We start from the raw sequence: 22279 nt of genomic DNA, 5'->3' as shown, positions 1-22279 counted from the left end.
GAGAAATTGTGCAACTAATCTATGTACAGAAAAAAATAATGCTAAACAATCATTATAATAATGAGAGGCCGTTTCTGATTTACTGAATAGAAATAATAATATAAATTTGTGATTAGGGTTTTTAATATATTTTTAAAGTAATTTTCAGGGACAGTTGCCTGCATAATAAGCATTTAAGTAAAAAAGAATTCTGAATCTGACCTTGGAAATGAAATTGTTCAAAAATTATATTGAGGATTTTTTGTTTCAAATTCGCATGTTAATGCAACCTAATATCAACATAATGTATAATTATTTAATAATTCATTATGAAAATTAATCTCTTCTGGAAGATATTTGTGGGAAGAAGTTTGATATGAGCATTTTTAAAAACTAGGGAAGTTGCTTGTCTAAATTTTTCTATTAGCGTGAGTTATTTCTTAGACATAGTGCTATATTCTAAATAACTTAAAAATTTGTAATTCTACTGATACATTTTGAGTCTGAATAAATGCTTTTAACTCATTCATCAATATATGAGACAAGTGGAGAACCAGTATGAGCCTTACTGTGTACAGCAGAAGCCCCAATCACAGGAAAACAAGGGACAATGAATTTAGGCAAAGTGATCAATAATTTGAATTATGATTTTTTTTTATGCTTTACTTAAAATGTCTTAAGAAGTCAGTTTATCTGTACTGGACATATATAAACCTTTTCTGCATCTTTTTTCATTTTTCACCACTCTGTGAATTATTTCAAAGCTTTCCTTAGCCAGCATCCAGATCACAGTGGGCAGTTATTTTGTGATACGTCTGTTCTGTAGTTATGAGTTACTTCACTCTGCATGCCTGAGTCAGCTGGGCCTCACTCCTTTGAAGCATCTAAAAGCTCACAAGACATTTTTTCCTTTTGTTCTTCAATTTTCCTAGATTTTTTGGATGGCTGCTAATCTTGTTGTACAGAGACTCCGAGATACACATCACTCAGAGAATGATAAATAAACTATCTACTCCACCCTCTTTTAATTTCCATATTATAAAAATATTCTCTTAGGTTCTATTTTTCCACCTCATCTCCAAAGTATCAAGCCTTGCTGCAGAGTTAGTGAGCATTTTATACTTAATTTCCACATAGCAAAGTGTTTTTCAGTGAGACATGACAGGCAGTCACAGATTGTCTCTGCAAAAGTCGCATGATTCTTTTCATGGTTGTCTAATGGTGGACCAGGTATGGAGGGACTAGATGTGCTATGAGGTGCCAAGGACTAAAGCTAATTGTTATAATTGCTTTTCTGCAGACTGTTCTTGGACCAGAGGATGTCATTGGGTTGAGTAATGTGGCTTGGAACAGTGAAAACTTTGTTAGGAAGGTTACACCAACCCAGTGAGGTGCATAGCTGGTATTTACCAGGATTGTTTTCTGTTCTGCATGACCAGAAAGTGATGGTAGCATCAGTGATGAACTCTGCCTTGTAATTTTAGAACTCTGTTGGAGTCCTTCTTTGGCTAAATTCGATGTTCTATTCCTCCAGGCAGTCACAATGTTGACTATGAAATAAGTGTGTTGCAATGATAACCTTAGACTTAACAGACGCCTGTGTCTCCTATAAGTGGCAAAATATTCTTTCTATTTCCCAACTTGATGGAGCCATTCAGCTTCAAGTCTCTTCAGAATAGTGTAACACAGAGCAGAAACTGGCTAAACCAGGTTTACAGAACTTTTGCAAATGTTTTAAACGTTTTCCCTTTCTAAGCCACACAAGTCTTGCCTGAGGCACCATTCCTAAAATAAAATTAGGCTTCTGAAAGATTTATTGTGTGCTTTCGGAATTCAGCATGGTTGTCTTTTGCTTGTTCACATAATGAAGCAGTTGTGAAACTCTGACTCAGGGATGAACTAAGCCCTCTTCAAAATGGGGACAAATGAGAATGTGTGGTCACACATGTAACTTCATCGCAGAACTGAGTCTCTGTATGCATTACAGAGTGGGCTAGAGAAGGCTTTTGTACAGCATCCCCAGCTGCCTGCTCTGTCCACTCCTCCTGTATTTGCTAGGGGGCCTGCTATAGTCTACAGGTACTCATGAAACAACTGATGTTATATATGGAGTCACAAAAGCTAGTGGAAGCAGGTCCCTGTGTGGTCCCTAGTGATGACTGCCCTGTCCCCTGACACAGCTTGTTCTTGCCTGTAGTGACATTCTGAGCTTTCTTATTTAATTGCCCCTGTGTTGGCTCTGGTTCATAGTAGGGGGTGATTAGAGAAGCGTGTTTCCCTGCTGTGTTAAACAGTCCTGTCTTAAGTGAAGTGTACCCGGTGCATTGCATTTAGTGTTGTATGTGTCACATAGGAAAAGACTTACAACAGCATTTGAAGCCTTTTCAGTTGATTGGAGCTAAAAGACCAGAACTTCCTGCTGCTACTGCCACTCCCAACTCCATGCAATTTCAATGGGCTGATTTGCTGAAATCAGCCCCCCTCTGGGTTGTTTACTCATCAAAACTGGTTTTGCGATATAGGAGCCATCAAATGCATTTCAAGATGTGGAATAAGCTTCAAACTACATCCAGGAAAGGGTGTGTATTTGTGCACACAGCCTAAGATGCTTTTTCAGTGAAGTCTTTCAATAAACACTCTGAAAAGTGTCAGATTTTTCCAGAGCAGTACTTGCCTTAAGATTGATTAGATTCAGGTGGCTTAAAGAAAGTAAAACTGTTCCTATGCTACACCTAATTCTTTTCCTTTGTCTTCCTGTGCAAACACAAATAACTAACGCTGGCAAACAGTAAATTGCAGTGAGCAGTGGAAGTGCTAAATGGTAGCAACACTTAAAACATTGCTGAAATTCAAAAGAGCAGCTGTTAGACATTTAAACCTATCATTCTCTTCTGAACATACATCAAATTTACTTCATAGCACTGTCATAAAAATGTATGAGAATGTAAATGCTTGAGTGACCCATTAATCTTTTGAGTAGTAAACATAAAATCTTCTTAACCCCAGTGATGATATAACCATACTTTATTTTGAACGAAGGCTTTATCGTAGAAGTGAAGATGTTCTGTGTCTTTCTGTGATGTATAAGTAAGAGCAAATTAATATTAAAGTCTGACGTCTATGAAAAGTGTGCCATTATATTGATTGCAATATGAAGATATATGTAGTGAACAAAGCTACACTCAATTTCTGATGAGCACAGAAATCTAATAATAAATATACAAAGAGTATAAGCTCATTACTCATTGATGGCAGTCACCAGTCTGATGCTGTTATCATTATTATTTACTAACTAACTCGATAATGAGTGTTTGTTCTTACAGAATTGTCCATAAAACCTTCCTTGTTATGTATGTCAAATGGTAAACCTGCCTTCTAAGCTTTCTTTGTGGTGAAAATACACCCTTACATATTGAAACTGTTGGTTTCCATGCATAGGCCAGTCAGTTTGTCTCAGCCAAGCAAACTGGCCATTTACATCATGGTGAATTCTACTTGAATATGGAGTAGGAAAAAAATGCTTGGCTCCAAGTTAGTAACACTACTGTTTTATTTATTCCAATACTTCTGTATTCCTTCCACTGTCTCTTGAAGCCATGTTTGAAAAAACATTCTGACTAGCCTTTTAAAGGAAAAGGTACTGCTCATGAGCAACAAACTGCTTTTGTTGAAGAGTTAGATTTAGCCTTGATAGAAGTAAGAGAAATTTCATTAAACTTCTGACGTTGTCCAGTTCAAAGCATTGTGCCCACAGGGTGAAAAACTGGGAGAGTTGGAAAACTTCTGTTAAATAATCAATTTCATCTTCCCATCCAGCCAGGATTGTTTCCAGCAGTACACTAAGATTTCTTAAGCAATGGGACTTCGTGTGTGGGGAACTTAATTTATTCATAAGTCATTTCAATTTATTCATAAGTCATTTGAATCGTGTCCAAGTAAGCATGGGAAAACTTATGTCCATCAATTCCTAATGATATTTGCAGATGGAGGTGATTCCAACAGAGAACAAAAGAAAAAGGGAAGGATAAAAATGATAAACCAGTGGTTTAACAGAGCCAGATGAGCTGTATTGGTTTGACTAGAGATGCAAACTAGCTACCAAGCTACATACTCCATGACAGGCATAATAAATTATTTTAAGTAATATTTTCTAATAAAAAGAAATTGCTCCTTTTGAAGGACACCATATCATGTTAACTTTCAATTTGAGACAAAGTTTCTCTTGGGGAAAAACAAATGCAAAGCACAGGGGCCTTGATGATAAGTCAAAAATATTATCTGAATTTGAAAAGCTTACCTTAAATTGAAAGGTAGGTTGCAAAACTCAAGTCTTGGGACAGAAGTAATACACCAGAAAGTAGTCAGCCCAGACTTTCATGAATTTTGGGACCCTCTTCCCAAAAACATCTTTAAAGTTAGATATAAATATCGTTGGCACAATTAATGCATGTGGTAGTCTGTCTTGCCATCTTTCTTCAATATTTGTTTTTAAAATACCTTATTACTGCTGCATAGGTTTGGAGGAAAGGGTTGGATGAAGGAAAATTGTTGAGGAGAGGTGGTGTTGTGGAGAGTGGGTTGGGTAGTACACCACATACTCTTCACCAGCTCAACCAGAGGCATCAGAGGCCAGGCTTGCAGTACATGCACTTGTACTGTTGCACAAAGTCCTACAAATTCAGGTCCCAGCAAATTGGAATGACATGGGGTGGGTAAAAGGCTATTCAGTGAAGTGGTGAAAAAGTGAAAAAATGATCTTTTCTGCTAGGTTCCTCAAATCTTCCCACGCCCTGGACTTCCACTTTATTTCACAGTCTGAGAGAAAAGGGGGAAAACTTCCCGTGCAACACACCCTTCCTTTGCCACAGCTTGGAATGTTGTTGCTCCCAGGAACAAATTCAAAACAAATAATGTTGCTCTTTACCTAAGGGCAGCAGAATCAGTTTTGCCTACAGAACTCTAATAAAACAAAATTTCATTCTTCTCTATTACACTCATTACTTTCATAAAATCAGAGTTAGGATAGCTCTGAGTTGATTCATGCTTCTTCAAATGACTCCTCTTACTCAGTTTTGGTACCATGCGGTTAATTTGGGTGAGAAATGGTTACGTGTTGTGCTGAGTATACATAGAAAGTCTATGGAGTGTTGAAAAAATGACGTTGTTGCAAGACAAGTTATATAGAATAGCTACTGATTTTGACTTTGTCTTCCCAAAACTGTTCTAGTGTATTCAATGTTATTGCAGTATTCATGGTGGATATAACTACATTCCTGGGGAAATTCCCGCAGATCTTTCATTTCTTGAATAAGCTTGTGTGACTCATAGCACCTGCAGGATATAGCTAGAAATGTTAGAACACCTGCCAGTGAGGTTAGGGACAACCTGATGAGGCACTGTGAGATCTAAGCCAGAACTATAAATAAAATGTCACTGAGATTAAGACTGCAGTACATGAAGGAAATGCAAAAGACAGGGCCTTAAGACAGGACAGGCACTGAAGGGGAGCAGTTCTACCTTCTATTTATCAATGTTTTACTTCCCATAAGAAAAGGTTTCTTGTTGGCTGACGGTGCTGGTGCAGCCCTTGAAAGCTCAAGTAAAAATATCACTCTTACTGGAAAGACACTCATGAGTTCAACAGCATATTCATTAACCAAAAGAAAAGAACTCCAGATAAGAAAATAGATCTGACCCAACAAGCCCTTGCTAAGATCATATTAAAATATTATAAAACTGTCTGAATTTTGATATCAATCTTTCACACACACTGTAATTGAGACTGAAGTTGATAGCCAGTGTATTCATGAGCCTCCACCTGGGCATGTCAGAGCTCGCATGATCTGTGTAGACTTTTGTGATATGTGTTTATTGAAGGCATACATATTCTTCTGTTGCTTATTAAGGGAGAACTCTAATTTAGAATGAGCAACGGTACTTAAAAATGTGAAACTCTTAAAAGAAATGCTTTTGTTAGACTACTGTGTCATATTGGGAAGAATTCCCTTTTAGTGGGAATGTAAGTAAGTGTAGAGACACATGCCTGATGCTTCCTCCTGCAGCCAGGCTCATGTCACTGCACATTACTTCTTCAAGCAGTGTCTGACCCTGCTCTGAAAGATGGCTCTGCGGCTCTTTCCCTCAGCCCACTTCACAGTGGAAGAACTCTCGTTGGGAGCTTAAAGTTGCCTCTTCTTTCCATTGTGAAGTGATACAATTCTCCCACACTAATGCACATGTGAATGCTGGATCAGTTTAATACATACACCTGTCAAAAGGTCACTGCAACTGTGCACAGAGTTATCCTCCCCTTGGATGCTTTCCCCCGAGTGCCAGGGCTGAGGGCTCTCTCAGGGTGTCTTGACCCTTGCTGAACCACAGAATCAGCATTGCTGAGAGGTGTCTAGGGCAGTGCACAGAGCTGGAGTGCTCACTCTGGGCATCCTGCCTCATAACTGGGAATGAATAAGGCAAGGGAATAGGGAAGAGCTTTTGATTTCCTTTAATTAAGTTGGAGTTGGTATGAGCTCAGAAAAGACTGAACATCACTTACTTAAAGATGCTATCTAACATACCTTCTTGGACATTCAAGTCTCCATAAAAATGCAGATGCTTCTCTCAGCTATGCATTTTCAGCATAGTTCTGATTTTCTGTTTATTTTTTGATTACCCCAAGCAAACCACACCAGTGCAGACAAAAACCCAGATGGTCCCTAATATTATAGAGAAGAGCACAAAAGGAAACCTTTTTCTCACTCTTGCATATGTGTTTTTCATTCCTATATTGCAGGAAGGAACTGTCTTTTCTTGCCCATCTCTTTTACTAGCTAATATAGAAAGTTATTGAAAATATTGACTGTTGTGAAGCTCTTGATAAATACTACTCCATGGCATACTTAAAAACTGCTGTGACTCCCTATTGAGTATCAATTTCTTTTTCTTTCTTTCAGACATTTTCATTTTGCTTGTGGGTTTTTTGCTTCTTTTCTAGTCACCTTCTAGAGTTACTCAAGACAATGAGCTAGTAGAATATTTTAACTAGATATAGGGAATTTTTCTTGAAATCAAAGAAGCCTGTAAACATGAAAATTTAGATCAGAAAACTGAACCTTAACTGTTACACCTGTCTAGTCAGGAAATAAAATACTTATTTAAAGTTTTAACTTAAAATTGCTCTCAATTTGGTTCCTCCCTTTCTGACAATACCTTTTACTATGAAACTAACTGTTTAAGACCAATAACTCTGCAGAAAGTACATAGTTGAAAAATGTGAATTATGAGTAAATTAGAGAAAATCACTATCTGCTATGTGCAATTTACTAGAATACAAAAAAAAGATTAAATGTATAGAATACGTTACTTGTTATGAATTTTTTGTCCATTACAAATTGATGCCCTGCTCTTCTTATGGATCTGAGCCATATATTATTTATAATTTTCTCTTTCTTTGCAGTTTATTAATAATTTTTTTTTCAATTTCTCCTTACTTGCAAATCCTTCTTTACAGATTAATCCTTCTTATATATCTGCAAATAGGTAGAAATATTTATCACTGGAGCACATAACATAAAGATATCTGAAGAGTGATACTGGAGAACAGTTGCTGACCATTGATGCTGCAAAATTTAGAAATGCTAAATCTGAAATATGAATTTAAAGAAAATGTATTGTAATGCATCCAAAATAATAAAGCTTCTCATACCTACCAGTCACCTGAAGAAGCAAGTTCCTGTTTATAATTAGGAACTCATTTTTAAATTAGCCTTTACTCTTGTTTGTGAGCAATGTGCAGGGCTACTGTGCCATGTGAAGATAACTATAGCTATCTATACAATTCATATTTTCTCTGTAGGGGGTAAATATTTTTGCATGGTCTGGAGAGATTAGAATATGTTTAGAAATCAATTCTATAGGTTTCTTCTCATTAAAAAAAAAAAAAACAAAACAAAACAAAACAAAAAACAAAAACAAAAAACCTAAAAAGGGGTGACTCTTGCCCAAATGTATCTTTCACCTTTTAAAGGTTAAGATCAAGCCTTTCAAAACCCCATTCTAAAATGAGAGGATATGATAGCTAATTTGATCATCACAAAAATATACTCATAGCTTGAAGCCAAAAGGTGTTTTGGTTTTTTTCCACTGAAAACCAAGAATGGCACCAAGCAAATACTTGGGTAAAAAAGGGGGGTTAGCAGTATCTAGATTTTTCTAACCACATGGCCTTCCATTGCAGGGCCATTGCATCAGAATTACAGCTGGGTAGGTTGTTCCCAGATTCTTCTGACAAGATTCATCTGATCAACCTATTCCAAGGAAATTGGATCCTCTGTAGTGAGAACTTAAAATGCTCTGTCCATATTAAGGCTAGTTCACTTAGTGAATTTAGCCACCTTTTTTAAAATGGATTTGATTGCTGTCTAGAAGATCCATACCAAGTCTATATCCTGCTGGCTCTGAACTTGTAAGTGAATCTAATCCATAAATGAAAGTGAGTTTTGCCTGAAAGTCAGAATCAGGTCTTGAGACCATGGTGTGAGAAGGATCAGGGTTGCAAACTGCCAATTCAGATGGAGCAATGGGTAAAGTTTGCAGGACTGAAAGATTCTAGATGTGTAGGCACCAATTTCCATGGCAGACACACGCTAAATTAAACTGGTGTTATGCTAGTAGCAAATCCTTAGTCATTTTCACTTCCTCTAGTGTGCTATGTGTGGCTATTAATGGAAAGCAGGTGCTGGAATCAGCCTGCAAAAAGAGATGTTTGCAAATGTTGCACTGACAACAGTTCCAAACCATGCCAACACTCATTGCTTTTGCTCTCTAAGTGCTTAGTCACTGTTCCTGTACAGTCACTGAACAGCCTCACTGTGTACTAAACGCCTATTTAATTTGTTGTGTGCCTAGCTAGCACACTTAGAAATTCTGGAAAAGCATTTGCAAGGTAGGATCTGAGCTATCAGCTGACTTCACTGGGACATGACTCCTTAACTTTTTGATGTATGTACAGATAAAAGTCCTTCCATGAGCAATTGTTCCCAAGCATGAGGGTGTATGAGTGAATCATTCCTCACAGTAATGACAAAACACAGTCCCTTGTGAGCTAGCTAACCTTTATATGTTCGCTCTATAAGATGCCATTTTTTTCAGCTAAAACTTAATCTGGGAATCTGGGGTACATGCAATGTAATTTCTCAGACTGGAATTTGCTCAGAACCTTTTGCAAGAGCACAGTGGAACTGGCAGTCATCACATTTGTCAGGATGTCAGCTGTGCAAGATAGCATCCCTTTAGCAGGTACTAGTTTAATAGTGGGCACATTTATTAGGGTTTATTAGCGATTCAGAAGGGGAAAATGCTTCTAAAGTAATAGCTCTAATCACTTCTTGCTACAGCCTGCCTTTCTGTAGAATGTTCCCAATAAACATGTCAACCCAATTCTCTCAAGGTGTAACTTCTCCAAACACAGCAATGGCTCAGAGCTATCAGTTGTGATTTGACCTGTATTTGTCAATGCAGTGTCTCAGTGCACTGGGACTGGAAAGGAAATGAATGCATACTAATATTTTGGTATCGTGGAGAAGCCTGCCTGTCCTGCTTCTTCTTTCAAGATGCATAAATTATAAAGAGATGTGGAGATAGGCAGCAGAATCTCTCTTATCTACGGTCGAGCCACAGTTACAGTTTTCCAGTTCTTGTGTTGATAACTTGTAAATCTATTAGCTGAAAGCATGTACTTCTTCTGGGGGGAATGGCAGCAAAAGCGGGGGGATTTTTATTTGACTTCTATTGAGATATATATACCAAAATGTATACTTTGTTAGACCACACAAAATTTTAAGGCAATTAAACTCTTGGAAGTAATGTTGAATCTCTAACAGAAGTGAAGTTGTACTACTTTGTTCTTGGAAGATTTCATCAACTTCTGCTAAGCAACCATCTAGTCTTTATGACTGTGAAAATGTCCATGATTGAACTACTTGTGTTGAGCTCGTAATAAAAATTATGTAATAGAGGGGACTCTTATATTTTAAAGTGAACTTTGAGGATTTTAGTTTTGATATCATCTGGTGCATTTATGGTCACTGTATCCAGCTGCTCTAGGATTGTATCTAAGGACATCTTAAAAATGATGGCTTTGGCCAGGGAATAGTTCCTCAGTTCTCTTCTGCCTCAAGCCAAGTATTAGTGCAGCAAAATTTGGATTAAAAACAATTTCAACAAAATGGATGCCAACCACTTGAATCTGGAATAGTTTAGAAGTCCAGTCTGAAGTGTCATTTACCATCTCTGGCAGAAAACTTCTTTTGCCCCTTCTCCTTCAAATTATAATATGACTCTGGAAAATAACTTTTCTCCACCCTCCTCACCCACCTAGATTGCACAAAACTAAATGAGAGGTTTAGAGACTAAAATGTTTGGGAGTGAAACTCTGGAATAAATTGAAAAATATTACACAATTATCGAATTAATGGGGTTCATCACTTGTGGTCCAAAGAAGATGTTGCTCTCGGCCAAATCAGTGAATGAGTACAGGATTACTAGTTAGTGCAACATCTCACTTAGCATTTGAAACCAAAAATTGACTTACCTGTCTCAAAATTGTTTCCCCTATTTTTGCTCACCTTTGCTGTACTGGATGATCAATGACTTATTGTAATCATGGACCTGCATGATAAATCAGAAAATGGGTGTTGTCAATAACAGTTAGCAAAATGTGTCTGTGGTGTCTTACAGTCCTGTACCCTTTGTCTCTTTATTTCTTTGTTGTAGACCTAAGACTCATCATTTGTTTGCTGCTTAAAGATACAAGAGTAGGTCTTCTCTGGGTGGTACAGAGAAATTAATTGGCTTGAAAAATATATCTTCACTTTATTACTTGCATTCATAGAAGTGACATGGGTGTCACCACCATCCACATCAATCTGTTCTACCAGATAAATGGTAAATTTATTTATTATAAGTGTATTTTCTGTCTTAGGCTTTTCCAGAAGAGATGAATATGATGATAAAAGAAACTTTTGAATAAAAGATCCCAAAGCTGTGAGCCAAAAAAAAAAAAAACAAACCTGTGTTCCTAGTTTGCCAAGTGAAAGGCAGAGAGATCTCTTCTGGCAAAATAAAAGCATTAAAATGTCTGGAATCAATTGAACTTCTCTATATTATATAGGTAATGAAGCAGCATACAGGAAATGTGCTGAATCACTTGATGTCCCTTAATGTACCACTATATAAAAGGTCTTAGCCCAGACTCAGTGGTGTCTTCATTTTAGAGGAAAGCAATTAGCTTAAAGGAAAACTGTAAAGCATGTCTTTCCTATTCCACATTTGTACATTACTATATATTCAGAATGATAGAAGGAACCTGATTCAATTCATTTGCATTTAGGGGTTATATAGCATATTAATGCTGAGAACAATTGAGCAAATCAGTGCACAGAGAAATGATAAACAGATTTGTCTTTTCTTACATGATGATTAGCTAGAAATTTCTAATATATGGCTTTTAAGATCACAAAGCCAATAAACCCTGCCATGTTACACCTCTACTGTATACACAAATTAATTTTTTCTTCAATAAACCCATGAAAATAACAATCACACCTGACTGATTTGCTATGAGAGCACTAATATTCTTTCTCAGTATTTCACCTTTCTGCCTTCATGTTATCTCCTCAACAGCTGTTCTGGTTCCTGTGCTTTGCTCACAGGAGTGCAAGAAAAATACAAGTGGAGGAGTAGAAAGAGCACCTTTGACTGTTATTTCCGCTTGCCTCAGCAGCTACACTGTAGTAATGCAGTGTAAGTGCTATATATCTAATTGCAAATTGTTTGTGGTGATACATGAGGCAAGTTGCAATACAGCTAACCTAGGGTCCACATTTCCAGATGAATTTTTGGGGGGTGGGGCGAGAAGTACCAGGGAGTCTTATTCCAAACCACAAGATAATCTTTACTATTTATGATGATCTTTACTATTGATGTAAATGATCTTTAAGTCAGATGATCTTTACTATTTATGTTATTTGGAATAGATGTGAAATTACACCAAGTAGGTTTGTAATTATAAGTGATTTTTAACAATTTATTAATGATTCTGGATGGCTGACTGGATATATCTTAAAGCAGAAGCTGCTGAGTTCTTTGTTCAGAAAGGAATACCTAAATTCACAGCTGATTTTTCAAAACTTGCTGTGAGAGTTTGAGATTAGCCTACATGCACACCTTTGTGTGACTTTGGGGTGATTGTGTTGGAGACTGCTCATAACTATCCTGCCTTTTTTCTTTCTTGAAATCCATGCTACTAGTAAAAGAAAACAATTGAAACTCATACTGAAATTGTTTGTGCTCATGATGTAGGGAAATTAATTAATCTTTATAGCTTTCAAGCACCTCTTGTGATATTGAGAAATGCATAAAAGTGCACAAACTTCTGTGTGTTTTTCTTTTAGGCTCTTTAATATCTGTTTAAGAATTATCAATTTTAACAAGTTCACCTTAATCATTAATCAGGAAATAGAAAATGGAAGAGCTGTCATTCCCAGAATAAAGGGGTAGAGAAGGAGCACACACAACAGTGAACTTCATTTTAGTTTTTGCACCTAGAAAACTGTAAGTTTAATATATCACTTAGCAGAGGTTAATGCTAACTGTCATTGTAATGAGCTGATGAATCAATGATTGATATAGTCAGTGTTTGCGAATTAAATTCCATGGAAAAATGCAAATAACCTGAAGGGCTTCTTAAGTTGGTCAAATTTGAATTTATCATCAGGAAATAAAAAAAAAAAAAAAAAAACCCAAACCAGAATAAGCTGGAAGTGGGCTTCTAACTATGTTTCAGTACTGTCCAACTTTTCTCCCTTTTTTATTACAAGTTCCAAAAATAAGTGCAATACAATTTAGCTCAATCTACTTCATATTGTTTAAGCAAAACAGTATGTTCAGAAAAGTGAATAAAACTAAATTTTCTTTCATTGATATACCAGTGAGATTCCATCTCTTAGTTAATTCATATGGTAGACAGGTTTATAACTGCTAAATTAGCATCATGTATTACAACAGTTATTTCAAAAAATCTTATAGAAATGTGCAGTAAATTTAGGTGCTTTCTAAAGCTGTATTCAAAGGTTCTCACTCCTTATCAGATATTCAATAAATCCTGTGTTGCAATAGTGAATGCTTACATCATGCCAGAGACTGTTTTAATTGTTCAATTTGGATAGTAAATGCCAGGTGAACATTGATTTTTATTTTTTATGGTTTTATTCATTATAGCTTTTAGCCCTGTTTTTTTGTTGTTCTGTTTTTGTTGGGTTTTTTTGTTTGTTTGTTTTTTTGGTTTTTTTTTTTTTACTGAAGGTATTTCATATACTAGACAAACCTAGATTACTAATACTGAGAAACTACATCTAAGCCTGATGGTTCTGGTCCTGTTTTTGAGGAAAATATAGTAAAATTTGTTGCTCAGTTACATAAACTACAACATCTATATCAATATTTTATGACTTAGAATATTAGGTAGTTAGTCTGCATAATTTTATAATCCTTATAAGTAAAATATAGGAGGGAATTAGTCGTGCTAAGTCATGGTGGACACTGCAGAAAATAATTTCCTGTAGCCCCTGATGCTTGATGAGAGTTCCCTGGTGCAGTGTTGTAAGACCCACCATACTTGTAATCCCAGCCTGCAAGTGTGCCTGAATCCTTAAAGTGCAGCAAGCAGAGTCCTCAGTCAGGGTGATCTCATAGCCTGAGTTTCCTGCCTGGAGCGTAGGTCACAGACATAATCTAGGTGGGCCTTCACAATGATTAAAAACATAAAGAAACATCAAACTAGTACTGGGCTGTTTCAGAGGCTGTTGTCACAACTGGCAGCTAGTGGGTCTGGTACAGTATATCTCTGTGAGAAGAAATCTTCATTGCACTTCTTGCACTTTCTTAACTCATGCAGAGTTAAGAACACCTACATATTGTCTTCTGAGAGCATGTTTGTCACAACTAGGTGAGAGAGATGTAGCACAGTGTATGCCTTTTCTTCCTCATTTTGGCTTCCTTCTCTACTGCAAAGTAATAGGTCTAACTTTCTTGTATGCTAAAATAATTATTATCTCAGCTACGCCACAGGCTCTGTGTGTGTGACCAGCAGGCTTTCCTTTTGTTGCTCTATTGAAATTAAATGCAACAGTTCGCTTTGTTCAGAATATTTTCTGTATGGTTTTGCTTGTTCTTTGTTTTCATCATTTCCTACTAGAAGTTTTGGGCCATGAAGCCTAAATAAGGGCACTACCACCTCAGTGAGATTCTGGCAAGCATAGCAGGAACCACAGCACAGCAGCTAATTGTGCCTTCTCAATCAATGCCAGTGTTACTCAAGGATCCATTTAAACTGATGTTCTCTTTATTTCCCTTTGAAAGGAAGAAAAGGTCTCCCCTCACCTGGAAATCCTCAGTCACCACAGAAACAGCTTGCATGCCCTAGAGATTGGGAGCACTGGGACATAAAGGGGCTGCTTTCATGTACAGAGTGAGGCTCCCAGGCACAGCTATGGGGAGCTCTGTGATGGCAGGGATTAACTTCTCCCTTTGAGTGATCTTATAAACTTTCACTTAAGGAAAGAAAACGTAAGTAGGGATATATTAAATATTATATTTCTGTCAAAGGCCTGATCTAAGGACCAGTGGAATCAGTGGGAATCTTTCCAATAATTCTTGTATGTTTTGAATCATACTATAAATGCTTTCAGCCGGGAATGTGACTCAGAAACAGATCCTACAGATGATCCATGGTCAGCAAGACAACTTGCTTCAGTGAAAAATTATGTGAGGGCCTAGAACACTTTGATGTCCTTCTCATTAACTTCTACTCCACAAAGACAAACCTTTTTGCCTTATGAATGGCATGAGAAAAATATTATACTGGAGAATAAGGATTGAGAGGATAGAATTTAAACAGATTTGTTTTCCTGTCATGAATTACTGTATTGTTCTGGCTGTGCATGATCCAGACTTTAGTGTGCAGCTGTCACTGAGAACCTTTCCCTGTCCATTCTCCTTAGTTAGTTATGATGCTTTTTACAGACTTAGAACTTATCAGTCCTGAGTGTGTACTTGGGCTACACTCTGTAATACAATTTACTCTTTCAGCCACTATATTTCTGTATGGGAAACAGCAATGAATGAACATGAAACTGTCTATTAGGTGGGATCAAAAGCCCTGTGCATCATCAGGAAATAAGGTAAGAATGAAATGAAAACATTTCTTAGGGGCAGATAAAATGGCTTACAGAGGTTTCGCACACTAATCCACTCAACCAGCACTGTGCCTACTGGCATGTCTGCAGTGTAGTTTGATAGGTTAAAGTAACAAGAACACTGATATATATTTCTATCATTATTTAGGTTACTTATGTTGTTTTACCTCAGGAAGAATTCTTAATCCCTCTGATTCTGAATACAATATAATAAAGCATAACTTAACTTCTGCTGGGAAAATGCCTGCCCTGATACCTATAAAATCTTATACATTAATGTTACCATATATTTCTAAGGCAAATATAAGCAAAATAATCCATTAGTATTCAAAGAGGGAAATATAATTAGAAATAAAAATTTAAGATAACTACATCCACCTTCCCAGAAAGAGATTTACATTAAAGAATAAGATGAAAATGTTTGCTCTTAAGGATTTTTACTGCGTAATTTCTAACAGGGCAGATGTCTCCTCCTCTTGTCTCACACAGCTGTCCCAAACCAAGTAAGGGCTATATTTATCATCAATTCTGAATTTCTGAATTTATGTTGTCATTCAGAGTTCTTCTAAGATAAAATACATCATCATTTACTCTATTAGAAAATAAATGTATGGATGTATTATGGAATTTGCATTCCATTACCTTGGTTTGCATGCCATAAAACATTTATTACACCCTTGGGCTACAGTCTTAATAATGACTGGGTGAAATGCACTAATGTGGTCTTGGCCTTGCTATAGAACAGAAGATTAATGCTCTTTGATGTCACCTAGCTAATAGTTGTGCTCGCCAATTTGTCCCTTCAAAAGACATTATAGTCCCACAGACAATCCCTGTAAGACTAAAGCTAGCAAAAAATGTTCAAACTAAACCACAAGCTGAAGTGCAGTTAACCAAATAAGCATTACATTGGATTTTCATCTCTAAAAATAAATGTATGCTAGCATCTTTCAGTAAAGGAAGAAAGCTCTTCCATGTTTTAGTTCATCCTCTCCTTTTCTGATTATACCCTGCTGACATCAAGTTTAAAAAAGCCATCAATATTTTGTTATGTTTTATGGCAGTTACAAAATAGCATTTTAATTAAGCTCTGTAAAGGCTTATCTCTGTATCAGTACTTTTTGCAGTCCCAAGCCTCTCAGGATCTTCTCATGTAATAAATTTCACTGCCTATGATAAAACTATTGAATTTTTGCCTACCTGCTCCTCTTTAGAGAGAGGAAGAAGAACTTGTTCCTTTAACCTTAAGAGGTAACTGTGAGATTTTTAATTTTTTTTACACAATGCATTGCTAATGTTTATGTACCTTATAAAGAACCCCAATACACTTAATGCAATTAAACCAGCCTATCATACCAGCAAAATTTGCAGTCTTGTCAATCTTAATGAATTAGGCTGTGGATCAATATTTGGATGAAAAACATAGGGGGAAAACTGTAAGAAGGAGCCTTGTGCACCTCCCTGAGCCCCTGTCCCAGTAGCTGGGGGGATGTCTGTGTGCAGCCTGTATCCATCCACCTTCTGATGATCCTAAACTGAGAAAGAGCTGGCCCAGTCCACAACTGATGTACGTCAGCATTGTTGTTTTGAAAGCAGCGCACTGACAATGACTCACACCAGCTGACTATTTTGACAAGACTGCATTATTTGTCACACTTCTGTGTTCCAGTCTGGAGATGTAGCACTATGCCCATCTGAATTTTCTGAGTAGTTTTAACACAGGATTTTTCTCCTGCTGCAATTTCATATTTTTACTAAAATGGTTTTGGAATGTCCTTTCCACCTGAAAACTCTCTGCTGGTGTTACCACTGGAGACCATTGTGCTTCTGGGGGGAAGGAAGCCTGTATCTGTTTGAAGCAAAGCTGTTTGTAATCATGGAATGTAAAGCACTAGATATATAATCAGTATGTGTTATATTAAAATCCTTTCAAATAAATAGATGTTGACTGACAGGCTATCCAACAGCATGCTTATATAGCAAAAAAAAATTTAAAAAGCAGAAACAGTAGACCAGTGGTCATAAAGCAGTCCTTTGCAAGCAGCTGTGATTAACATAGCAAATGAGCCAAAGTGAACATCTTTTTCTTTTTTTTCTTTCATATGGCAAGAGAAAGCACAGTCTGTTTTTAAAATCCCAGTGCACAGGGTATAGAGCAACACAGAGAGGAAACTAAGACTCTACAGTAAATTTTGATAAATAGACTGTAAAAAAAGAGTGAGAAATTGATGTTTTTTGAATAACAGATGGAAGATGTCTCTTTATAAGGAAAGTACAGCCCTGCCAACCTAACACTTGTCCTGAAAATGAGATGACAAGGAAATAATATAGATTGTATTTTTTTTTTCCTGAACCTATTCTGAAGCAAAAAGTTTTATAACTACATGGCAGGTCTTATGTTTTTGTTTGTGTACATCATACATATGGATATATGGCTATGGAATATCATTGGACACATGAATGGATATATGGAATCATTGGATATATGATTATGGAAAATCAAGTGTTAGTAGGAGGATCAGTACATTTATTTATGTTATTCGTTTTAAAGGAATGCCTTTACAAATCTCCAAAGATCTGTGGAGAACTTCAGTCATTATGTGTGAATAAGCATTTCTGTTCTAAACTTGTATGTTTTGTGTTACTAAGTTACTACTTTCAAATCTCAAAGACTGAGGTAAAATATAATAGTATGAGCCATATATGTTTGGAGACCTAATATGGGGATTAATACAATGTTTAGTTAAACAGTAGGGAAGTTTAGTATCTAAATGCCAAGGATTTTTAGTTACCAGTGAAGAACCACTTTCCTCTCTCCTTTCCAAAGTGCCAAATCACCTGTAATAATCACAAGACATTTGGACTGCAGTCTTAGAAAAGCCTCCACCAGCACTGGTGCACAGGTCTGTGCAGTACCATAGCACATTTATTTCAAAGCCAATTTCAAGCAAATTGCAAGTGCCACTTCTTCTGCCTGGTTGGATTTGTGATTTAAGTATCTCATTTAAGTCCTAGTTAAACCTGCATCTCCACTTGAGCTCTGGTCAACTCAGGCTCTGGTGTCTTTTTGTTTGGAAGCTGCTGAGCTGACTCTGCCTGCCTGCCAGATAACTGTTGTAGGGATAAGATATTCCACTTCCAGTTACAAAGTAATCTTCGTGTTTTCATCCCATACAAGCAGCATATCTCTCTTGGCAACTGTATTTATGATGGCTTCTGGCTGTGTTTCTCTTTTCCCGTTTGGCTGACAGGCGGATCAGAAATTCTGCTGGTGTGCACTTTGCCTAGCAATGCCTGGTTGTAGAGCCCAAAACACAGAGGCCAGGCCTGTTCTGCTCCTCTCTGCAAACCTTTCCTGGCTTGGCAGCCAGGTATGACTGCTGTTTGTGCGAGCTTGCCATATCACACTGTAATGCTGTGGCTCAGATTCACCAAACATCTGCCCCATGAGAAGCTGATAATTGCTTTCATCCCAGAGCTTGCTGGGTAACACGCATTATCACTGTCAACCTTGACTCCTCTCTCACCTTGCAGAGATACCTTTCATAAACAGTGAAATATCTCTACAAGACCAAGTTTAACCATTAAAACACTACCAGTAACCCAGCTTAAGATCTTGAATCAAGCTCAAGATCTTAAGATCAAGAAGATCTTAAGATCAAGAAGTGCCAGAACAGAAAACAGAATGTTGCTTAGTAGCTTCTACTTCCTTAGGACTTCTGTATACTTCTCTAGAGGAGTTTTCACTAGGACCTGTTTCTCTAAATCAGAAAAGAGAGCATCTAAAATGTTCTTACCTTCTCCCCCAACACCCAAAACTGTATGTTAGGGTTATTCCATACAGTTATTTTTATTAGAGTCATGATACTCAGTAAGAAAGATACTTGTTTACCTCTTAAATTTTGCATTCACTGTATGGTCACAGAGTCTACTTCAAAACTATCACTGAATTTTCTGTTTCAGCTTTCTATTTTTTTCAGTTTTGCACACAGAATTTAGACAGAGTAAAAAGAAAAAAGGTAGAATTTTCCAAGATGTTCATGTTGAGAGAGCTACAGCCTTGACTTCCCTCCATCTTTGATATTTTACAAAAAGATCTAAATTTCAAAGTAAAACACCAGTCAATACCAAGTGCCGTTTGAATTGGCCAGTGTTTCATGTTGATCACTTGTAACTTAAGGAATAACACAGCTCGTGACTCCCTCTAAAGTCTTAAAGTGACTTGTTCAGCATCATAAAAAAATTAATTGGCAGAAGAAAGATAAGCTTCAGTTCCTAACAGCAGTGTTCAGTGGTGTTAGCCATAACTGCTTTTTTCACGTTTTAACTACAGCAAGAGATGAAGTAAGAATCTTACCCACACCATTGACTGCACTGACCTGGGCACAGCACCAATCTGTGCTCTGAGTAGTTCAGTCGTTTTATGGCATAAATAGGAGCTTCATGATGTACATGACAAAGGAACCAAAATAAGGCTATGTGGCTAGTTTGGGTCTTGTTGCCTAAATCTTGACTGACACACAGAACTATTAAAATATGACTTTACTGTTCCACATTTAAAGCAAGCAATACTTAAAGCATAACTTCTTGCTTATTTTAAAAGGATTTTAGATTATTAGATTTATGCACAGACATCTAGCATTTAAATTGTCAAGTGGTTGCCAAAGAAGGGCTATTGACTCTCTCTGTATTAGTAGTTAGAAAGGAATTAGACACAAACTTCATTTAAGAGAGTTCCACAGACAGCTGCTGACAGAAGAAGAGATTGAGATCCAGTATTAGGCTTAGTTTCCAGGATGTGGACTGCAGGAATAAGCTCCTCTGCCCCTGTGAAACTAGCCTCTTGGCCATGCCTTTATACCCCTGCTCCTTCCCCAATTCAATCTCCTCTGTCTTCCATCTGCCATTCTGAGCCCAGAGCAGCTGCAGAGAAATCGTTTTTTATTATTTGTGCTCATGTCAGAAGCAGGTATCAGTGCTGATAGCCTGGGTAGCTCCTCTGGCCCAGGAGGCATGAAAAGGGTGTGGGATAGAGGTTATCCTTTGCTCAGTGATCGGAAACCAAACCAAGTGGCTGTTCTGGAAACGTGCACTTCATAATCCTGGTTTGCTTATGTCCCAGAGCTGAAAAACAGTATGCCCACTCTAATTGTAGGGTCTGATATGATGAACAAGGATGGCACAGTAAAGCTTTGAAACTTAGATTCCTACATCTTTTGTATAGAGTCTGCTGCTATTTCTTAGTCAGCATTGAAGTACCTGGTCTTAAAATCCTCTCACTTCCACTTTCCCACTATGGTGCTACTGGACTGTAGCATTTAAAATCTCTTCCTTTATCTTGAGCAACTGCATGATTTTGGTAAATAATTGTTAAAAAAAATCTAATGTTTCATTAAAACGACTTTTAATTTCACTTGTATACTGCCATTTTTAACTGTTAAATCAGTTATTCAATTTTTTTAAAATTGCATTTATATTACAGGGTTTATTGTATCCTAGAATAAGGGCATGGTCCACATGGGAAAACATCTCGTGTAGCTTGAAAACAGGAAATTCTGACAGAAGTATAGCTTACTCAACTTTTTCTACTTTGGCTGTCTCAAGGAAAGTACTACAGCTCTTATGGCATCACTCAATACAGAAATAGTAGTCTGTTACCTATTCATAGCCAGTAATGATCCTCTATGATCAATAGCCTTGCTTTTCAGTGCAAGTGCTGACTTGGCCACAGCCCAGTATGTTAATAGCAGCACCACTGTTTAAACTGGGGGAGGAAAATCTGTTTGTTCAGTGCCTGTGTTTGACACAGCCTTTAGTTTAGTGGCCATCGAGTTCAAGGAGCCTCCTGCATGTTGAAAAAGTCAAAAATGGGTTAATTAAACCATTTGTATGGCTGTTTCTACTAATAAATTCCTAGATACTGGAATTACTGCTGGCAGGTCAGTGTGCATCTTGCTTGCAGACATGTAGTTAGCCCCCTTTTCCATGTGGTAGGTGACTTTATGTGTAGTTTGCAGATCATAATGTAAAAATTTAACAGGTAGGTTCTAAGAAAGTGGGAGTGTTTTTAGGAGAGATGTATATCAAAGTTCTTGGGTGTTTTTTAATTCTTCTAAACAGAATTTGGAGATACCTGTCAGTTACCTTTTTTCTAAAGACAGATAACAGTTACCCAGTATGGTTGTAAAAAAGGCAATGGCTCATTAACCAAGTTTTCAGCACTTTTCTATAGAATTATAAGACATGGGTTACCTCTAGCAGGTGTTAGGGATATATATTCAAAAATCCACCTTCTGCAATGGGTAACAGCTGGTACAGCTGCCTTATATCACTCTTGAGGTAAGCCTGACAGAAATCAAACTCAGGAATTGAAGAAGAGGGATTTTGCTGCAATGCACAAGTGCATGCAGTTCATTTAATTATTTCAGAAAGCCATGCATGCTTTGCTCATTTCAGACCAAAATGCATAATGGTTATACCTTTCAAATGCTTTTTGTACAATTAATTAAAGATGTTCTTGTCTTGCCTGGGTAGCTGGTAGGAATGGTATGGTTGATCTTTGCTGAGGCAATTCTTTTCCTTCCAATAAATCTTAAAGAATTTTTTGGGATGACTTTTTTAGTGGGCCCTTTGTTATAGGAAACTCTACAGGATGGTGTTCTGTGCAGCTCTTTCATTTGTTATGTATGCAAGAACATTTGAGACTGTAAGTGGACTTACTAATGTGCAGGTGGCACCCAGCTGTCTTTTTCTCCTATCACACTGGAAGGTTTAAGCTCTTCATTCTTGTAGAACCAGACTGCTTGGGAGGCTAAAAGGCAAGTTGCACCAACCTCGGTTGAGATAAAGTGGAATTTGGTGTGGGTGGGGGAATGTTCCTGATGATGATTGCTGACAGGGCAAATGCTGTCTGTTTTAAAGAAGTATGACCACATTTTTATTTTCATCTGGCAAAGCCAGTATGTTATTCTGACTTTCTCTACCTCTTTCAGTATTATCAACTTCCTTGCCCAGGACACTGAAAAAAATTTAGCACACTGATACCTCAA

The 22279-nt window shown here is 37.2% G+C and overlaps 1 long non-coding RNA gene across 4 annotated transcripts in view; it reads left to right on the top strand.

Annotated features, from left to right (window-relative positions):
- The window catches only part of LOC115495769 (uncharacterized), a 113918-nt gene that overhangs the window by 66427 nt on the left and 25212 nt on the right, over positions 1-22279 (top strand). The gene's annotated exons all lie outside the window — the stretch shown is intronic.

Source organism: Taeniopygia guttata, chromosome 6, assembly GCF_048771995.1.
Source record: "Taeniopygia guttata chromosome 6, bTaeGut7.mat, whole genome shotgun sequence".
Taxonomy (NCBI): Eukaryota; Metazoa; Chordata; class Aves; order Passeriformes; family Estrildidae; genus Taeniopygia; species Taeniopygia guttata.
This window is presented reverse-complemented; position numbering and strand designations above follow the sequence as displayed.